The sequence below is a fragment of the Amia ocellicauda genome, chromosome 2 (genome assembly GCF_036373705.1).
Source record: "Amia ocellicauda isolate fAmiCal2 chromosome 2, fAmiCal2.hap1, whole genome shotgun sequence".
Lineage (NCBI taxonomy): Eukaryota > Metazoa > Chordata > Actinopteri > Amiiformes > Amiidae > Amia > Amia ocellicauda.
The window spans coordinates 26,590,857-26,612,857 of NC_089851.1; the positions used below are offsets into that span (position 1 = coordinate 26,590,857).

Sequence of the window (22,001 nt, forward strand, 5' to 3'; positions counted from 1 at the left end):
ATTTACTTTTTAAATCTGAGCGAGAGGCCTTGACTGTTGGATCCAGTAGCCATGTAACCATTAGCTGTTATTACCACCATATCAGACTTGCATTAAGATCAAGTAAACAGAGCAGTATTAAAAAATCAAGATACAGATGTTGTTTTCTATGGACTTTCTATGTTTTCTTTATAATTCTTCGTATGGAAACGTATAACATAGAAGAGAAGAGAACAATTGGCCAATTATGCACCAAAACAAATGTCTGCTTACACTATAAATCTTTATTCTCTCATATGTACACTTGCAGTTGAAAGTATTGAGCCAGGTAGAAGTCTGATAAATGAAAAATCAGAATAAACCATTGATTTGTAGAAACATTTTGTAAAAAGCTGAAAAGACAAAGCAGCAAATTATGTTTTACTAGAATTTTAATGCAATTTGCCTTGTCCACAATATTGTCCCTAGACACGCATGCAGGTCATTGCCATATTTTTTTACCACTAAGACATCTCCCAGAGTTAATATGTGCTGGGTACTACCACTATCCTGTCTACAGTGAAGTTTATCTAACAATATTTGTGTGGGGTCATGGAGAATATGGAGGCAGCTCTTGGATTTCAACACCTGCTCCTCTTCTATGTGTGCAGTCTGTGGCATTGTAATCCTGTTGATATCTGTCCACAAGTCACCTTCCTGAAGAGACATGACAGAATGGCATAAATCACATCTTTACTCCAGCTCCACAGCAACACCACCCCAACCCTTCACATTATACCTCAACATTTTACTACTGACACTACAAAGTATGTTGTCTATCCCTGATCTTGTCTGCTCACATAGTGTTCCCTCTTAGAGACCAACGATAACAAACCACAACAACATTTCTGACATGTCTTTCCTTCTTGGTGGTTTCCAAAGGTTTGAAGCTGCAGCATGTCCAACCCTAGTGATTCTCAAAGATGCATCTTTCCTTTGATAAGGAGAGATTTGATTCTAGACTGAAGTTAGCCAGAAGCTGAGTTCTGCAAAAGAACACTGGGACTCATTATTGTTTTCCTGTCTCTGCTTTGGCCACATTTATATATGTATAAGGTATTCGTTTTCTTTATCTGTTGTTCTGCACTTGATTATACAAAAAGACCATCCCCCCTCTCCCCCACAGTCCCTCTCTTTTCAATTCAGTTGAAATCAATTTCAATTTTTATTTAGTGTCACGCCTTTTGAAAAGGGCTTCACAAATGGAAATAAACAACACAAAAGCTCACAATAATAAAATAAAGAAAAAGTAAACCATTAGGCACGGAGGAGAGAAAAATGAAAATGATAGAATGACAGACTATTAAAGGAGAAACTAAATCTCTGGGGGTCCATGTTTTAAGGCCTGAGTCTAATGGTTGCCTCCTCTCCAGGCAATCTCCAGATTACCCTTCCATTTGAAGTGTAATTATTACTTAGTGCCATGGTAACTCACTTACAGTACACTCCGCCCCTGTTTTCTTTCAGGATGAATTCACATTTTAGAGAACTTGATTGACACTTTCAGCTTTCAGACTGTGAGAGACATACTTTTATAGAAACTGAGGCAAAATTCTAGCTTTTAGAATGCCAGAATGTTACACTTTCTTTTCGATTTGTTCAGAAACTGTTGTCTGATGGTTAAATTGTGTCTTTGTTGGAGCTATAAAAGGGTTTCTATACAATTCTTTCACGTCATTAGGTTGTGCACTACCCCACTAAGCCCAACAGTGAAAATGACATATGCACAGCATTTGTAAAATAGTCTACTTGTAAAACTGGTGGAACACTCTGCCAGTATGTAAGCAATCATATCTGTGCCTAAGGTTTAGACTTTTTCATGGGTGAGAATGAATTACTTAATGGAGCTTGGCATAGCGATTGTAATAATATTCCATGAAAATGTATATAACTTTTGACAATGGCCAAGATAATTCTGAATTTTATTTATTGTTCAACTAGTTTTCCAGATACGTTTTTTGAAGTTCGTATTTTTAAGGATACACATTACTGTGCTTCAGAAAACTAATTTAAAAACAATACAAGTTTTAAGACAAACAAACAGTGAATGGACTATTGATCTTTAAGCGTGACTGAATCTCAACTACTGCAGCAGATCATTTATTTTTCAAACATCAAGCAAGGCATACACTGACCTGTGTTTCTCTTTAGTTACATATACATATGGTTATAAAATGATCAAGTATCTTCACATGAATTATGCTAGAGCTACACAATATAGATTGTCTTTCTTGAAGAATTATATGTTTAGACAATAATGTTAAAGGTTTTTGTCATACTAGATACTTCATAAAATATTAACAGTGCATTGCATTCTAAAATCAAAATGCAACATTTTTCTTTTATTATTATTTTTTTATATTGAAGATATGGAACATGATTTGCATCAGACCTTAAACACGGGTTGGTAAATGTTTTATTTTACGTTTGTGGCATTGCTAAATTCAGAACTGTGACTCTTTTGCAACTTTTTACGTTAGCAGCATACAAACATTTTAATTGGGTCCATAGTTACATAGGCTATACATAATATCAAGGTTTTAAACAATTCAAAACAAAAATTGTACAAAGACTGAAATGTCGGTGTGAAAGTGTTTTCAGTTGAATACTGGTGTTTGAGTGTCCCATCACTTACACATTAATAATTTAAAATAGGTATACTTACCTAATAGCCAACCATTTCCATACTTGTTTCAGCTGGTTTAATACTCTGCTACAGCATTTGTGATTATTAAGATTTAATCACAAATCACCTGGATATTCATACAATGGCTGTGTTTCCTATTTCAACAAATTTGCTCAGAATAAATGGTAGGTTTTAAAGGCACATCTGTACGTTCTATTGCTCCCAACATGATAGGGAAACTTAAAATTTCTAAGGCTGGTAGGTCAAGCTTGCTTTTAGGGAAAACGTATGAATTTATGCATTTGTCTCACTGATAATGCGCAGGTGTATGTGGACTGGGAGATGCTAGCAAGTGCTGCCAAGGTCCCCTGAAAAGACCCCAAGGCAAGAAAATGTAGGGTGGATAATAATAGTATCCCATACTACCGTAGGGATAACATTGCTTCTCTGGGTGGAAGGCTCCAGGTCATCTTTTAGATCATCTGGTACCTCAATAATTCTGTGGCTGGCAAGTCTGTACCTGTTCCTGATTTGTTCTTTTGATTTTGGTGAGGTTATCTTGTTTCTCCCAAATTGCTTTTGAAAGGATTGCTGCTAGCCACAGTTTAAAACATGCTTTCCAAACTAACCGACAAAATTGTAAGTGTCACTAATTATAAAAACTGGCCGCTTTAGTACATCTCTTTGTGAAAAAAAATGGTAACCTCATTTGCATAATCTCCACCCCATTTTTGTGGCTTATTGCAGAAAAATATTTTTAATTATTGTATTGACCTGTGGCTCTTGTTTTCTTGTGAGAAGGAGTTAGTGGGGCGGGCCATGCCTGGATTGTGTTGCACCGGCAGGATGGAGATGTACTCCTTTTGAAGAAACACTTGAAACTAAATGAAGCCATGGAGGGGGCGAAGAAAAGGTGAATTCGAAAGACTCGGCTATGTTGAACTCTGGAGAGAGAGTGAGAGGATTGAAGAGGGTTTATAAGATCTCTCTAGCTTTTCTTTGCTTCTTGTCTTGAGCCTTGGCAGAGTGCTAGAAGGAAATAAATACTTTTAGTCAGTATAAGGGTTTTGTTTTGTTTTGTTTTCATGATCATATAGTTTAGTGAACACTAGTTTAAGAGTATTTTAGTATTTGCCTTACATTCTGTGGATTTTGTGCCTTGTTTTTATTATAAATAAATGTGTTGCATTTTATGCTTGTCCATGGTGGTTTTCTGGGTGACTGAATATTTGTCGGGACCTGTATAGAGGATAGTAAAGGGGCGACATGAGGCTCCCTTCCCCTCACCATAATAAACATGAAGGTGGCGTAGTCTTCAGGATTTTCATTAAAGGTTGCTTTGTGATGTGTAATTGTGGTGCAAATGTGGGTCTCTCCTGTCCCCTGGGGACCCCCGCCCACACCTCATCACAGATGTTGTCAAAACATTGTGTAGTAACATTGTCAAACTACATTCATGCAACTATGTGGAGTCATTATGATTATGCTTTGCGACAACATGGATCTGGCACCACAGAGTTTAACAGCAACCACATTTCACATTTGTTACTTTGAAATTCCTCTATCTCTCTCTCTCCCTCTGCCATCTCTTTCTCCAGTCAAGGGAATTTACAATCATGGACTTATTATTAGTGTACACTCTGTACTTGATGTAACTTGTATTTTATCCTTTGTGCTATTCTGAAGCAAGGACATAGCCACTTGAAAAAAGTATAGCAAACAGTTATATTGCTTTTTATATCCAAGCTTAGCACACAAAGGTAAGGATTACTGATTAACAACATATAATGGTGTTTTACACACATACAGTGAGGGAAAAAAGTATTTGATCCCCTGCTGATTTTGTACGTTTGCCCACTGACAAAGAAATGATCAGTCTATAATTTTAATGGTAGGTGTATTTTAACAGTGAGAGACAGAGGTCAGACGTTTCTTGTAGTTGGCCACCAGGTTTGTACACATCTCAGGAGGGATTTTGTCCCACTCCTCTTTGCAGATCCTCTCCAAGTCATTAAGGTTTCGAGGCTGATGTTTAGCAACTCGAATCTACAGGTCCCTCCACAGATTTTCTATGGGATTAAGGTCTGTAGACTGGCTAGGCCACTCCAGGACCTTAATGTGCTTCTTCTTGAGCCACTCCTTTGTTGCCTTGGCTGTGTGGTTTGGGTCATTGTCATGCTGGAATACCCATCCACGACCCATTTTCAATGCCCTGGCTGAGGGAAGGAGGTTCTCACTCAAGATTTGACGGTACACGGCCCCGTCCATCGTCCCTTTGATGCGGTGCAGTTGTCCTGTCCCCTTAGCAGATAAAAAACACCCCCAAAGCATAATGTTTCCACCTCCATGTTTGATGGTGGGGATGGTGTTCTTGGGGTCATTCCTCCTCCTCCAAACACGGCAAGTTGAGTTGATGCCAAAGAGCTTGATTTTGGTCTCATCTGACCACAACACTTTCACCCAGTTCTCCTCTGAATCATTCAGATGTTCATTGGCAAACTTCAGACGGGCCTGTACATGTGCTTTCTTGAGCAGGGGGACCTTGCGGGCGCTGCAGGATTTCAGTCCTTCATGGCGTAGTGTGTTACCAATTGTTTTCTTGGTGACTATGGTCCCAGCTGCCTTGAGATCATGAACAAGATCCTCCCGTGTAGTTCTGGGCTGATTCCTCACCGTTCTCATGATCATTGAAACTCCACGAGGTGAGATCTTGCATGGAGCCCCAGACCGAGGGAGACTGACAGTTATTTTGTGTTTCTTCCATTTGCGAATAATCGCACCAACTGTTGTCACCTTCTCACCAAGCTGCTTGGCGATGGTCTTGTAGCCCATTCCAGCCTTGTGTAGGTCTACAATATTGTCCCTGACATCCTTGGACAGCTCTTTGGTCTTGGCCATGGTGGAGAGTTTGGAATCTGATTGATTGATTGATCCCTTTAAGAGAGTGCTCCTAATCTCAGCTCGTTACCTGTATAAAAGACACCTGGGAGCCAGAAATCTTGCTGATTGATAGGGGATCAAATACTTATTTCCCTGATTAACATGCAAATCAATTTATAACTTTTTTGAAATGCGTTTTTCTGGATTTGTTTGTTGTTATTCTGTCTCTCACTGTTAAAATACACCTACCATTAAAATTATAGACTGATCATTTCTTTGTCAGTGGGCAAACGTACAAAATCAGCAGGGGATCAAATACTTTTTTCCCTCACTTTATCCCCATCCCCAATGCTGTCTTTCCCTTATTTAAAAAGAACAAAACATTTACAACACAATTGTACCTTGAACCGGGACAACATATGTCTATACATTATATATGAATCACAGATTACACGCACATCACATGGAACAAATAATTGTCTCCCTTTTACTTCAGGTATGCTTGAAAAACCTCAGACTATGCCCCTGCATCATTTTACTGTTCTTGTTTTTTGGAGATGTCTCAGTCTAGAGACTCTGCTGGGTATGCTAGGCTGTGGCAGTGTACCAGAACTGTGCTTCCAAGATGTGGTCTTCTGTGCAGAGAAGTATTCAATATCTGTTACAGATGTTTTCCACAAAATAAGCATTTCCAAATGTGGATGCATGTTTGTTTATGCTGCCTGTTTACAAGTGTGTTTCATTGCCTTTGTTCTCTTTGTAATGACTTTTTGTCCTGGGTAAGTCTGAAATGCATTAATGTCACTCCACATTACATTTCAAATGTTCACATTTAGTTTGGCTGCTGCAATGTTTCTACAGTATATCTCAACACATTACCTGTGGACTCTAGCTCCAGATTTTGTGTACTGAAGACTTTGATGTGCAGGATGTATTTTCTTCAGCTTTTCTGACCTGTAACTACGAGGAATGATCATTGTGCCCCTATCATCAGTAGACCCTGTCTCCTTGTCCTACTCTAGGCTCTTTGAAGCACCTGCAAGATGGCTATCCCATCTAACTTCAAACCTAAGACCAGCAGCACTTTACCAATTGTGTACCATCGCTTGGGGTCACAGTTGACTAAAGACACAGTTAAAATTCAAACCAGTGAACACTCAACTATAGAATCCCAAACTATTCTCCAAGTGCAGGAATTTCCTGATTGTGCCACTGTTAGCCCTGCACAAGATACTGTATCTATATAGCAAGCACTGATTGCACAATGTACATCAGGAGATGGCATTTCTATATTGTGAGTACTTTCCCAGCAGCCTTATTCTTTCTCTGGGAAACATACTTCATGAATTTGACTTCATTATTATGAGCTCAATTTTCTTTGTTGAGCTTGACATAGACGTTTTCAGTCTGTTACTGCAGAAATGATCTTGTCATCTGCTGTTATATAAACACCTTCCTTTTTGACAAATGTCTCACACTTATTTTGCAGAAGGACTTCACTTGCTGATTTGATGTCAAATGGCATCTGAACCTTTTGAATGGGGGTATTGAACTCAGATGATTCTTGTTGCAGCTTTACATCCAGAATAGCAATTTGTTGTGTTATTTTCTTACTGAAAAATTGCACTATACATCCAACTGTATGTGAACTGAAAGCTGTCAATATCTTTCTTTGTCTACCCTAAATGTGTAATTCTTATACTTTGAATGTTCATGGTCAGTCATGCTGTTAATAATGAATAATAAGGGTCTGCTGTTTGAGGATTTTTGTTAACAATCATTCCTGATTTGAGCCAGCACTGCCCAATATAAATCTGACTAACTTTGGCCCCCATCAGAGTGCAGTTGTCAGCACACAGAGGCACATCATGCCATGATCAAATTAAATTCCTGAAGACCTATAGGAAAAAATTCTGCGCTGTTGCCCAGCCACACTGTCTCCCTGTACGCCCCAACCCAAATTAAAACTTAAAGACTGTCTTTGTGCTCTGTCCCCTGTTTCTAATCTTCCTGTGGCTTATTACCACCCCCCCATCATCTAACGCAATTAAGGGCAGGTGCGACATTAGATGAAAGGGGAAGCCTATTGCAAATCATCATCCTCAATTGACAACAGGTGCACTCTTGGGGGGAATAAGGGCTTATTTAGCAATTTTACAATGAATCACAAAATAAGGACAAAATAACCAATTAATGACAATTAACCCCCTATTACACTAGTATCAATATTGTGTGTTATCTGTTCACTTGGGGTTCCTTTTATCTAATATTAGGGTTTGGTTGAAGATTTTTATTTTATTTTATTTATTTTGCATATGTTCAGTCTAAACATATGCAAAAATGCAGAAAATTAGACAGGGGAAAGTAATATTTCACAGTACTGTATATATATATACACCAATCAGCCATAACATTATGACAACTGACAGATGAAGTGAATAACACTGATAATCTCGTTATCATGGCACCTGTCAGTGGGTGGGATATATTAGGCAGCAAGTGAACATTCTGTCCTCAAAGTTGATGTGTTAGAATCAGGAAAAATGGGCAGCATAAGGATCTGAGTGACTTTGACAAGGGCCAAATTGGGATGGCTAGACGACTGGGTCAGAGCATCTCCAAAACTGCAGCTCTTGTGGGGTGTTCCCGGTCTGCAGTGGTCAGTACCTATCAAAAGTGGTCCAAGGAAGGAAAAGCGGTGAACCGTCGACAGGTTCATGGGCGGCCAAGGCTCATTGATGCACGTGGGGAGCGAAGGCTGGCCCGTGTGGTCCGATCCAACAGACGAGCTACTGTAGCTCAAATTGCTGAAAAAGTGAATGCTGGTTCTGATAGAAAGGTGTCAGAACACACAGTGCATCGCAGTTTGTTGCGTATGGGGCTGCGTAGCCGCAGACTAGTCAGGGTGCCCATGCTGACCCCTGTCCACTGCCGAAAGCGCCTACAATGGGCACGTGAGCATCAGAACTGGACCACGGAGCAATGGAAGAAGGTGGCCTGGTCTGATGAATCACGAGTTCAAGGTGTTGACTTGGCCTCCAAATTCCCCAGATCTCAATCCAATCAAGCATCTGTGGGATGTGCTGGACAAACAAGTCTGAACCATGGAGGCCCCACCTCACAACTTACAGGATCTGCTGCTAATGTCTTGGTGCCAGATTCCACAGCACACCTTTAGAGGTCTAGTGGAGTCCATGCCTCAACGGGTCAGTGCTGCTTTTGGACCTACACAATATTAGGCAGGTGGTCATAATGTTATGGCTGATCGGTGTATATATACACTGAAAAATAAGTATCACCCTCTTTAACCTAGAGTGGTTCAAGAATAGTGTACTCAAAGTACTGAATATAATTTAACACACTGATCAGAAGCTATGCCAGTAAAAATCGGACACCTTAACCCTTAAGCTCTTATAAGGCATATTCTCTGGGGAATTACCTTTATTCAATACAGAGGAAATTGTGTGTTTTATAAATGTTTAATCTACCTGAAATATATACATATTAATTGTATCTAGACACAAATTAGAATACTGTCACTCTGCAAATAACCATACACTTCCTGGCAGTATTGCAGCTCCATACATACTCTCGGATTTGTCTTCTCTTCTGTGTAATCTCCTCTACACGACAGTATCCACAAATACTGATATGTTTGCAGGCAACTGAAGCAGCTTTTCTTTCTTTTATTCTTTATTTTCTATATCTTGTATTATAGTACATTTTATGTTATTTATTCTCTAGTAAACAATAAAAAGTTTGAGAATAAAATGTATATAAGTAGAAAGTTATTTAATTGTAGAATGAAGCGTGATTTTCAGCGCCCATGGAAAAACTCTCTCAGGCCCAGCAATGTGAATTTAGAATATACGTGCCAAAGGGTTAATTAGGTCTTCAATTGTAAATTTAATTTATTTTTGCACTGTTGTAATATAGTTTCTGACAGCTGTTAGTTGCCGTGGGTAAGAGAGTCTACAATTAATTAATTAATTAATTCTTAGATGATGCATTCATTAATTTATTAATTAATCAGCTTCCTGACAGAAATAAACAAAGACTGATGTGCCTCAAAGTATTTAAAGTTACTTGTCTGTGCCATGTTTCCAAAGTTTACTTGGCACTCTAACCCTAACCCTAGCCCAGACCATAATGTAACCTTAATTTGAATCGCAAGTGTAATTTTGTTAAACATTTAGCTACAGTACTTGAAACAATGAACCCAAAACAACCAAAACACAACTAAGAACATTCCCAGGTTTAACTGTATCAGCTTGGTAAAATCGTGAAATATTTGGTCTTTCATTTTTGACTGTAATAGATTACTTAAAAATTAAAATCTGCAGTTCGTTAGAATTGTGTTGGTGAACTGTGAACATACATTATGGTGCAGAATAGAGAGACATTTCACTGTAACCCAATGTATTACATCACTACATTACCTTGCCATTTTAATGCAAAACCACAGCCTGTTGCCCAACCCTGGTCAACACCAACATTTCAAGCTAGGGCAAAACAAATCTACACCCAATTCAGTTGAAAAAAACATAAAATTAACTAAAGCTAAAGTTGCTGATCAGCCTAACTGTTGCCTTTAAGGTTAACCATAGCCTGGATCCAAATGTAATGCTACTTTCATCACTACATTTATTTATCCAAATTTTAACTAAAATTAACATTGCAATCAATACATCAATATAATGTAGGACCATTCCTTGCTTCGATTGTTTCCCAAATTTAAACTCAGCATGATAATATTTTAAAGTTTTAGACTTCAATCTTCATTTAACAGAGATATGGCCAAAAATCTGTTTAACCCTCAATAATAATCACAATCTGTATTCTGAAAGACTTCTGTACAGCATTTTTTTTACATCAATACCAAATGAATTAAAAACACCTATCATATATCATATATCAAAACATATTTCCAGTGTGGCATTTAATTTTGGGGAGAATCTTGAGAAAAATAAATAAATGAATTAAATTAATACATTAATTAAGGCAATTAAGTCATATCATGTCATATCATCCAATGGCTTGGAATCCCTGCTGTGAAAATGTCTGGGGAATATGGCGTGGAGGTCATAAAACTCTTTGAAGTGGGCGAGAGCCAAAATCCCGAAACCCAGGCCAACCGGAATTTTCAAAAGATGACATGGATTGACATCAGTCATAAATCAAGCCTCCTCCAATAGGACACTGGGGGCTGAAACCGAACTCAAGAACCAATCGTCTATTGATCTGACAGGCGTTTAAAAGCTAGCGCACAGCATCTCTTTCTCTCTCTCCTCTCACCTCAACCGGTGACTCGCTGCCACAGCTCAACCTGTAGCTCTGGTCCCAGAACCGGAACCGGAAACCAACTAAGTCTTTGCTGGCAACAGAAGAGTTAAACTGGGAGAAGGAGATTGAGCCATACGAAGAATTCTTTAAAGAACTTTAGAACTTTAGAACCTGTACCTGCCCACATGTATCCATCTGATCAGTGGAGTTTTACAGCTGGACAATTGACTAAGTCGACTGAATACAAAAGTGTCAGTCATTTAAATAGCTATTTGAGTCTTAAGAAACTTGACCCTTGGAACGAACAGGGCCCTGCTTTCCTCAAAGACTTTGTCTTCAAGTAACTATGGTGGAAACCCTGCTTACAAAGAAGATTTTGTGCACAACCTTGGAGCCTTCAAACCAGTGGAAAATCTGTTTGGAAAATACTCTTCTTTCGCGAAACCCCAACTTCCAGGTGCATCGACTGAGTGGAAGTCTTGGACAAAGCCGAACCGGACTGCCTTTGTTCCCAACCACACGGACCTCGTGCCGTGTGCTGTTATCTGAGCCCAAAGACAGAGAGGCCTCTCTGCGACGAAGTTCAGATAAGTTTAACAGTTTGGAGTTTATCATTCATGATATTTGAGAAATCAATTAGAAATGTTAATCTGTGATTCATAACTCTAGAATGTGTAATATCATTTAGTTTTCTTAAATATAAATGTGTGTTGCATTAAACTGTTTTGTTGATAATTTTAGAAATAAAATCTGTCAACGCCGAGAAATATCTTCTCATTCCTGTTTAACTGTTTAGTCTGAAATTGACACAAGTAAATAGACACTAGATTATAGGTGGTCCTGCCTATCCTTAATCATTGAACAGTAATCAATTAGGGAGAATTGTGGTAACAAGAAATGATAGAATCTTGGCACCCAAACGTAAATGAGACTGATATATGTAACGAGAAGTTATTTGACTTAAATACTAACCTGCATTAGTTATTTAATGTCCGACTAACAATACTAATGAGACTCACCTTCGTCTTACTAACCGGTATTATAGTCAATGTGTTTATAATTTTGTTTAACGATTTGTGTGTTATCATATGTGATTCTATGTTCTTTGATTTGGTTACGGAAGTGATTTGTCTTTGATTTGTTAATCTTGAGTGAATTTTAATTAGTTTTTCCCTTTTTGTATAACTAGTGTGGTGCTACATTTTATCTTTGTTTTTAATCCATTTGAGAATTTATATCTTTGGAATTGGTGTCTGTGTCCAATTATTGCAGAAATTGAGTTCTACAAGATTCTAGGATTCTTGATAAGGTGATACTTAAATTCACTTCTTTAACTGAAATGTATAAGTGTACCTTACGCTACACTATCATTACTCATCGTGCAACCTGTGTAGCCCTTCTTAAAGAGCTCAGTAATTAAACAGAAATAGGATCAGTATGGTACGTATTCTATGAAGCTGCATTTCAGTTTTTCAGTCACCATTGTCTGCACAATGCATTAAGAATCCCTTCTTTCTTCTAGATTTGATGTAACAAAATTATCCTATCCTCTAACAATTTGACAAAAAATATGCTGTGAATAAGAACTATGTAACAACTGAATTTATTTCTGATGAGAAAGTGTTCAGTAAACTGCTTCTGCATTAAACTCTAGGGTCACTGATTCACCCTTCTTGATTACCTATACCAGGGATGGCAAACCTCTTTTGGCTGGAGTGCCCAAAGTCTGGTTTGTTTAACATACACTCACCTAAAGGATTATTAGGAAAACCATACTAATACTGTGTTTGACCCCCTTTCGCCTTCAGAACTGCCTTAATTCTACGTGGCATTGATTTAACAAGGTGCTGAAAGCATTCTTTAGAAATGTTGGCCCATATTGATAGGATAGCATCTTGCAGTTGATGGAGATTTGTGGGATGCACATCCAGGGCACGAAGCTCCCGTTCCACCACATCCCAAAGATGCTCTATTGGGTTGAGATCTGGTGACTGTGGGGGCCAGTTTAGTACAGTGAACTCATTGTCATGTTCAAGAAACCAATTTGAAATTATTCAACCTTTGTGACATGGTGCATTATCCTGCTGGAAGTAGCCATCAGAGGATGGGTACATGGTAGTCATAAAGGGATGGACATGGTCAGAAACAATGCTCAGGTAGGCCGTGGCATTTAAATGATGCCCAATTGGCACTAAGGGGCCTAAAGTGTGCCAAGAAAACATCCGCCACACCATTACACCACCACCACCAGCCTGCACAGTGGTAAAAAGGCATGATGGATCCATGTTCTCATTCTGTTTACGCCAAATTCTGACTCTACCATCTGAATGTCTCAACAGAAATCGAGACTCATCAGACCAGGCAACATTTTTCCAGTCTTCAGCTGTCCAATTTTGGTGAGCTTGTGCAAATTGTAGCCTCTTTTTCCTATTTGTAGTGGAGATGAGTGGTACCCGGTGGGGTCTTCTGCTGTTGTAGCCCATCCGCCTCAAGGTTGTACGTGTTGTGGCTTCACAAATGCTTTGCTGCATACCTCGGTTGTAACGAGTGGTTATTTCAGTCAAAGTTGCTCTTCTATCAACTTGAATCAGTCGGCCCATTCTCCTCTGACCTCTAGCATCAACAAGGCATTTTCGCCCACAGGACTGCCGCATACTGGATGTTTTTCCCTTTTCACACCATTCTTTGTAAACCCTAGAAATGGTTGTGCGTGAAAATCCCAGTAACTGAGCAGATTGTGAAATACTCAGACCGGCCCGTCTGGCACCAACAACCATGCCACGCTCAAAATTGCTTAAATCACCTTTCTTTCCCATTCAGACATTCAGTTTGGAGTTCAGGAGATTGTCTTGACCAGGACCACACCCCTAAATGCATTGAAGCAACTGCCATGTGATTGGTTGATTAGAAAATTGCATTAATGAGAAATTGAACAGGTGTTCCTAATAATCCTTTAGGTGAGTGTATATACATTGCTAATTGCCAAAGATGCCAATGATACATTTTGGATGTAAATGTTCATACAGGGGCTAAACAGCATTTTTAGCATTTGTTTTTGTTATTAATATTTTAATAAGGTTACTAAGCTTGCCAACAAAATAAACAGCAATCCATAATACACTATGGACAGGTAGAGCCCCTCCTTCCACTTGCATTTGGTCTGGAGAGCATGTGAGCTCCAGTCTGCTAATGGGATTTCTGCTGCTCAATATAAAGCTGAATGAAGCAAGGCACCAAGAAAACTCTGACCAAAACCAATAATAATTTAAAATATACAGGTTCTTTTTGTCCCTCATTCCATTTCTGCTGTTACAACGCGATTTGTAGAAGTTTGTTAATTTGGCTGCATCAGTAACCCTTCCATAATATTTTGTTTCTTGTTTGTAACTGCACTCAACCATTACCAGTGTACCTTTGTTTTTTTTTCAGCTGATATTTACTTAAATATATCTACTACTTTTACATTTTGTAAAATAAGTAACATCGGTAGTAGATTAAAATACTTTGTGTGGCACCGATTTCTTAAGAAAACAAATAAGCTGTGGTGTCAAACTACTGTGAAATATTCACAGATGTACTCTATTCTATGGCATATTATTGTTAGATGTTTTTGAGAATTTAAAGCTTGGTTTTGTTCACTTTATGAAGAGGAGTTTTAAAATATGAAGACGTTTAACATTTTGCTCTGAGTGTTAAGTATGAATGATTGTGGCTTTTACTGCTTTTACTAAAGGAGATAACAGTAAGCAAATTTCTTCCGTCCAATTGCCACGTCCATTACTGACCACAATTACATTGCAACAAACTTACTGTTTTAGTCCGATTCTAGACCTATAACATTATAACATTAAAACAATAATATTCAGATAGTAATGTTAATGCTGTTAATTCCTTGGAGGGCAGGGGTTTCCTTGCAATAAAAACTGATTGCTTTTCTAAAGTTCAGATCAGCTCAGATATCTGAAGGAAAAGACTAAAAAGACTAAAAATAACTTGCTCACTAGGAATGCTAACAAATATGGCTCTGCATGCCACTCTGGGCACGCGTGCCATAGGTTCGCCATCGGTGACCTAAACTAACAGAGGGACACAAACCTTGACTTGTTTGTTAATTCTGTCCAGATCAGCCTTAATATAAGAAAGGGTAGGATGAATATAAAAAAAAATAAGATTAAAAAATCGAATAACCTTTACAAAATTAATTAATTGCCTAAAATAAAGACCTGTCAGTCTGAGTATATATTTATAATAAAAATAAGCTACTTTCAGGAAAAAAGCTAATGTTCTCTGTAGTCATGAAATATCACCAGGCTTGTTTCTAGGAGCAGGTTCACTTTTTCTGTAGTCTTTGTACTTGAATTAGAGACAACTGCACATAATTGTATTGAATTATAGTGGAATACAGGAATAGTCAGTTCCTAAGTTCATATACACACTAAATGCCATGCATGGATGTGTAGACTCATAATTTAGCATTGAGTTGTCAGAATCCTGAATTAAATATTATTTAAACATATATGTTAGAAATTATTTAATAATAGTGTCATGGTCACCCAAGCAAGTAACCAAATTCAAATACGTCATGGTACAGTAGATTCTTGTAAAGAGAAAAAATAAAAAGCCGTCTCTATTCATTCCAGATTTGTTTAAAAACATTAATATTTCCAAACCAAGGAGACCTCAATAAGCAGCATATAAACCCCAAACTACTCTGCCTCTCCCCAGACTCCAGGTGAGGTAGATTATCTGGGGGAGCACCTGACTTGCTGTTCCCTCCATGACTGACCCCCCCCCCCCACAAGAAAAACAGGAAACAACCCGATTCCTGGTGTGGAGAGGAACTTTTTACAATCAAAATTAACTAAAGCACTGAAGTGGAAATATCTGAAAAAAAAAAAAAAAGATATATATATATATATATATATATATATATATATATATATATATATGGTGGTATGCAACTATTTGCAACTAGAGACCCAGAGTTTTCAAAGATATCTTTCCTGTGTATATATGGCCTTCCTAGCCTAAACTGCAGCATTGCACATTCGTGACACTTCTCAGTTTAAAGGACCAATGTGCATATGTTTGCTTTTATGTTTATTACTCCATCAGCTGACAGGGTGTGTAACTTGAAGTGGTGCATAGCATTGAAAAGCTTCGATACTCAACTTTCCAGCAATACCAGGAACTTCTGTATACCTCATCTGGGAACAATATCAAGAGATCAACATATGTCCTGGAGTTGCTTCTGGGAGATATCATTGGGCAAATCTAACTGAACCAAGATAGCAGTATTGCTCCGTGCACCTGGGGGTTGTGTACGAACCACACTAATGCAAAAATGGTGCACATTATTGGGATAATGGGTAGTAAAGTTGAAAATGTTATTTAAGGACTACTTGTAGTTCCTCTATTGAACCATAAGGCAAGAAATAACATCTTCAGTCTTCATTCTTTTCCGTATTTTTACATAGTAAGGCTAGCAAATATCATTATTATATAGATTCATTTTGTTATAAAAGAATAGCTATCAAATGTACTCTATTCCGTTAATTTCATAGTTAAACAAGTACAAATGTGTAGCATTAGTCTTCAAATTGATTCCTTTCTCTGACTAGGCTTTAGAAATCAATGAGGAACTACAGATTCATCACCCAGAGGTCTATTTGGAATTTCAAGAACAGTTTTCCTCTAACTGCTAAAGCAAAAAACCATTAAGGTTTATATATTTATTTATAAAATGTAAAGTCCACATAAACAGCAAAAACAGTGCTTCCAAGTAAACTGTAAGTGGCTTTCCTATTCCTAATCCTAATAAAGTGCATGCATTGTGAGGTAGCTGTACGCACTTTGATGTTTACTCACTGAAATCACATACCTTATTATTATACAATTAATTATATATAATGTGGAAAGCATGACTGGAATAGAACCCAATAACTGTACATTTTGTGTGTACTCTTGCCTATACAGTCTTTCTGCTGGTTAGATTAGATGCGGGTTCTCCAAGATGCTTTTCAAAGACAATTACCAGTTGGTGTTGCTCTCTATCTAATGCAATTAAGTGCATTAAAGTGCAGAACAAACACATTTAAAGTTGCAATGGGTATGTGACAGAAATTAACAGGTACCAATTAGGGGGGATTGGTACCCTATAGGGGGATAATAAAAGACATGAATCAGTCATTATTGTCTCTATTGTTATTTCATATTTTATAATTAGCAAACAGGGGATGTGTTGATAACGTATTACTTAGTTTTTCTTTAGCACAGTTACAGCTTGATTGACAAGAGTTATTTTTACTAAAAACATAATAGTCTGTCATTCAGACTCACCCATTCACTATGCATTATTCCAAGATTGCAATTCAAGGCTATGACTTTAGAAACAGATAAAGTTATTTCTAGTTATTTGTAACTATGCATAACGCTTCACAATAGGGAAGGCCAGAAAATGATTTAGATTCAGATGTTTAGATAGATAGATAGATAGATAGACAAATGAACAGATGGATGGGTAGATAGATAGGTAGATACATAGATAGAAACTGCAAATGAAGGACAGGTAAAGAAAATAAACATATATAGAATCCTTACTGACATTAGGGAATTTGCTTGTTGTTTTGAAGGACTAATTAGAATATTTTATAGCAGGATGTTCTTTTGCTTCTGTTAGCATTCTCTTTCCTTCAAGGTCTGTCTGGAGGTCTCTTTATAAGCTCAGGGAAACCATGTGCTTTTCACACTTCGCCCATTCAATCTGCCACCCCTTTCTGCTTAATTAGCCACTGGAGTCACAATCATAGCCAGGTTTCCCAGTGGATCACTCACTGGCCCATCCAGATCTCAGTTTTTATTGTAGTTGAACACTAGCTATGCTCAAGTGAAGTAGTAAAGAAATACGATACTTTGATTGAAACTCCTTGGAGTTTTCACAAACAAGGCTGAATTAAAAACATTTTTCAAATTCTGTGTTTCAACTTGATCGTTTTAAATACTAGAGAGAAACAGACTATGTAGTGCAGGCCTATACCTTCAAACTCATTTCCTTTAATAAGTATCATGGGAGGAATCATGGGAGCTGTCCCAGTCAAGTGTCCACAAGCAGTAATACATCTCACACTTATCACTACACAACAATATACACAACAGACTTTTAAAATTGTACTTAAAATCCCCAATATTTTCCTTTGAGACAGCGCATCAGATCGGCTAACCAAGAATGTGTATCACAAAAAACATCTTACTACTCACTAAACTTCATAAAGTTTGAATATCAATGGCTATTTTAAACAATTAGAAATCTCTTGAATATCTTTTTATATTTAATTATGTTAATTACTGTCTATTTTTATTATTGATCAATTTTACCAATTTTATACATGCTGTGATGACTATAAGAAGAATATAAACCCACAGTTGTTAAGAAAGTATTTGAAAGCTTCAGCTCATTCCACTACTGGATTTAAAGGTCATTCACTTTTAATGTCTCCAGGAGAGAAATATCATAATTAAACACTACAGATACATTTGCTTTAACATTAAGGTATTCATAAGTACTGCAGAGTACAAAGTTTCTGTTTTTTATCCTCTTTGTGATGTCTGTATCTATGAGAAGGGGAAACTGCTTTAAAATAATTTGTGATTGTCTTAGTTTTGTTTTAAATTCTGATTAATGTGGAACCTAATACTACATAAGGTCTATAATGAACATTTAAGGTGCTAGTGTCGCTATTGTTTTGCATTTGGATCGCACTTGGTAATGTTGCACTTAATGATGATTAATGTTTTTAATTATGTCTTTGTTATGTTGTATCTTCAAATGTCTGGTTTTTAAATGTTTTAATGTATTGTTTAATGTATTTATTATTTTGGTACAAATTAATTTCCCTTTTAGGGATATTAAAGATTATTTTATTTGATTTGATTTGTGTCTAAAATTCCACTTCTGGATAGTAAGTGCATTTTGTATTTTATTAGTGGGTCCTAAAACTCCCCTCTGTAATGCCTTTGTGTAAATGTGTGTAAAATATGATGATAAGATAAGAATGGATTGTGTGAGATACTGTATGTAATGCAGTTGAAAATTGGTTATAATACAATATAGAGGAAACAAGAAACATTAAACAATTATGTTTTTTTGGCAAACACATACATTTATTTGAAGCTGTGTCAGCAAGTTATGTTCCTAAGTGGCACAAGTGATACAACATTAAAAAGAATATTTAAAGAGAACGGATTACCTAACCATGAATAAATGTTACAAAACACAGCAAAACAGTCTGTTGTTTAAGTGAAACAGTATTGAATAAATTAAACAGAAGACTGCCAAAATAAACTACTTTTAGATAATTGTGAAACAGAATGTGTGACAGAATCAGAGACAAATACTCTAAGTAGCAGAACAGTTTCCTTTTTTTTTTAAGCTGTGCCCCAGTTTGTTATTTTACCTGAAGCAGGGATCCCCGCTTAGTCCCATGTTGTATTCTGTGCACATAAACAGAAGCATCTATTTTTCCCTGTGTGGGTCAGTGCATTGCATTTTTTTTTCTGTGTATCATTATCTGACTGACTGAGCACTTGGCTCTTCATTGTTGTAACTTTTCCTCTCCAGAATGACCTGTGTTTTCATCACTCCCCTATTCAACTAACAAATCGCAATTGGAATCGCTGACTAATAATTTCAAACTATTTCACTGAGAGAGCTTGCTGCCAAAAACAAACTCCAGTCACAATATGCCAGCAGAGGGCAACAAAAACACAATCCAAATTCACTTAAGTATGTAGCATTCCCCACTTATTATGGGAATGGTTGTTACTGGGGTTCAGTATAAAGTTTTGCCAGGACACATTGTACAAATAATAATAATAATAATAATAATAATAATAATAATAATAATAAAACAAATCTAAGCAAGCTATTTATCTTATTTTAAGAAAATAATTAATGTTAAAAACATTGTCTGATATTAAAATAATAGGGTACAAATCAGTACCAATGAATCTAAGACATACATTTGTGGACTAGACTGGGAAGGGATTATATATATTAGCACTCACCCCATTTCTCACCATCAATGATTCACAGAGATTGCCAGAGGGTTAAATCTCAGTTCAAAAATAACTTGCTACCAGTCTCCACGGAGAACAGGCCTAGAGTCCTATAGTCTAGACATCACTGGTTCAAATCTGTAACGGATTCTACACGGAAAGGTGTGCAATTTGTTGAATAATGCTGGGGTTCAGTGGGCTAGTGTTATTTGCACTGTTTAATTAAAATAGTGACACACTTTATAGACTAAATTCAGAGGAGATACAGGATGGATTTAATACATCACTTCCAAGCATCATAATGTAAAATTAAATGTAGCAGTTTTGACATGATATTATGTGAATATGAGCAAAGAAACAAGCGCAGAACAGGGCAAACATAAACACAGCCGTGTCTGGTAGCTTGGCCTGCTGCATTAACACTGATATCTGTACCACAGCTGAAGATGTTTTGTTGGAAAATCGAAACAAATTAATGCTCAGATATAAGTAACAAATTCCCTACAATTACATATGAATATATTTTCTCTTGTGCATATGCTCTTATATTCTTATCTGAAATGCTCTTATGTTTTGAAAGAGAAATCATTAATACAAAATCCTTTTTCATTTGTATTATTTTTGCAGTACATAGCAATTTGGTTTCTTGTGTCATTTCTCAAAGGGGTTAAAATAAATGAAGTCATTTTTCATCTAGCTAGGTTTGTTGGACTATAATTAAAAGTGTTATATTATGAATACATACAGATGTATTGGGATAATATTTGTGTAAAGAAGTAACTTCAGATATTTTCAAAGGACTATGACCTGTTCATTTATAGGACAAAAAGAAAGAAAAAGTTTTGGCTCAGATAATGTGTTGATTGATTACTGTGCTATTCAATTTACAGACTCACTTTTCATGTGTTAATATTTCTTTGCAGGTCAGCTTATCACATCCAAATAATCATTCATGTCAGGCAATTCCTGTATAGACCTAGAAGTTCCTGGAAGCCAAGTAACTCAGACCTCTAAACTGTAGGTTAGGTTACACAGTGATGGATAATTTTATCACCCTGAAAGATGAGTGGGGACGTGTTTCTGAGTGACTATGACACCTGTCTCTTGTGGTTCTAGGTTTGCATCTGGCAGAACAGAAGGGGCAGATATTAACAGAAACTGGATCCTATTCGGTTGGCTGACCCTGAAAATCTGTGCCAAATTATTTACAATCAAAGCTGTATGTTATATCTGCTTAAAATTCTGAGAGGCAGTTATACTACGTGAAGGAATTGAATGTCAATGGAAGTTTAGTGTAGAGCGCATTTGGGAGAAACCTCTAAAATATCACTAAGATGCTTTTGGAATGTAATTACAGCAGGTGGGAAGCAATATCCATTCCAAATGCACATTCAAGGACATGGTAGCAAAGGTGAAAATATTTTTCAAAATTCTGCAGCATACAAATGCTCAAATATATAATGCATCATAATAAGCAAGCAAACACACACACACACACACACACACACACACATACACACCCACACTGTCACAATCCTTGTCTAAATGCACCTCCACATATCCCCACTAGATGTCACCATCACACTTCCTTATCAGTCACTTCTCCCAGCTCCTTTCAATCAATCAATCAATCAACATTCCTGAACACCATGTGCACTTGTTCAATAACCCTCTGCTCCCATTCGCCCCAAAACCTCACAACTTGGTTTCTTGCTTCCTTCTGCTCCACATATAAACCCCTCACACACTCTGTCTTTGTGAAGTTTTGTCAGTTCATCTACAATTTCAAGCAGTCTCCCCGTGCCTTGATATATCCTTGAATACTCAAACTCTTGTTTTAAAATGACCTTGGACTTTCCTTTTTATTCTGTTTGCCTGATCGCCCGACCCTTGCCTTTGACCACGACCATGTCTTTGTCTTACCTTTGATGATCCTGTCCTGCCGGTATCCGACCCACGTCTGTCTGAGCACCTCTACCACGCACCACAACTTGGTCCCCCTGTTCTCGCATCCCACGGTACATGACGGAAAACTTTGCCGCCAAATGGACCCAACGGTGATGACCACCCTCGCAGATAAGAGGGCCACACTCAGGGAACATGAGCAGACACTGACAGATTGAGACTGCTCTGGACCAGC

The 22,001-nt window shown here is 37.4% G+C and overlaps 1 long non-coding RNA gene across 1 annotated transcript in view; it reads right to left on the reverse strand.

The window, feature by feature from the left end:
- Positions 1 to 257: 257 nt before the first annotated feature.
- Positions 258 to 22,001, reverse strand: part of LOC136768095 (uncharacterized) — a 66,141-nt gene continuing 44,397 nt past the window's right edge. The window contains exon 3 of the long non-coding RNA XR_010821940.1: positions 258 to 675. This is a non-coding gene — a long non-coding RNA (uncharacterized LOC136768095). The remainder of the gene's footprint in view (positions 676 to 22,001) is intronic.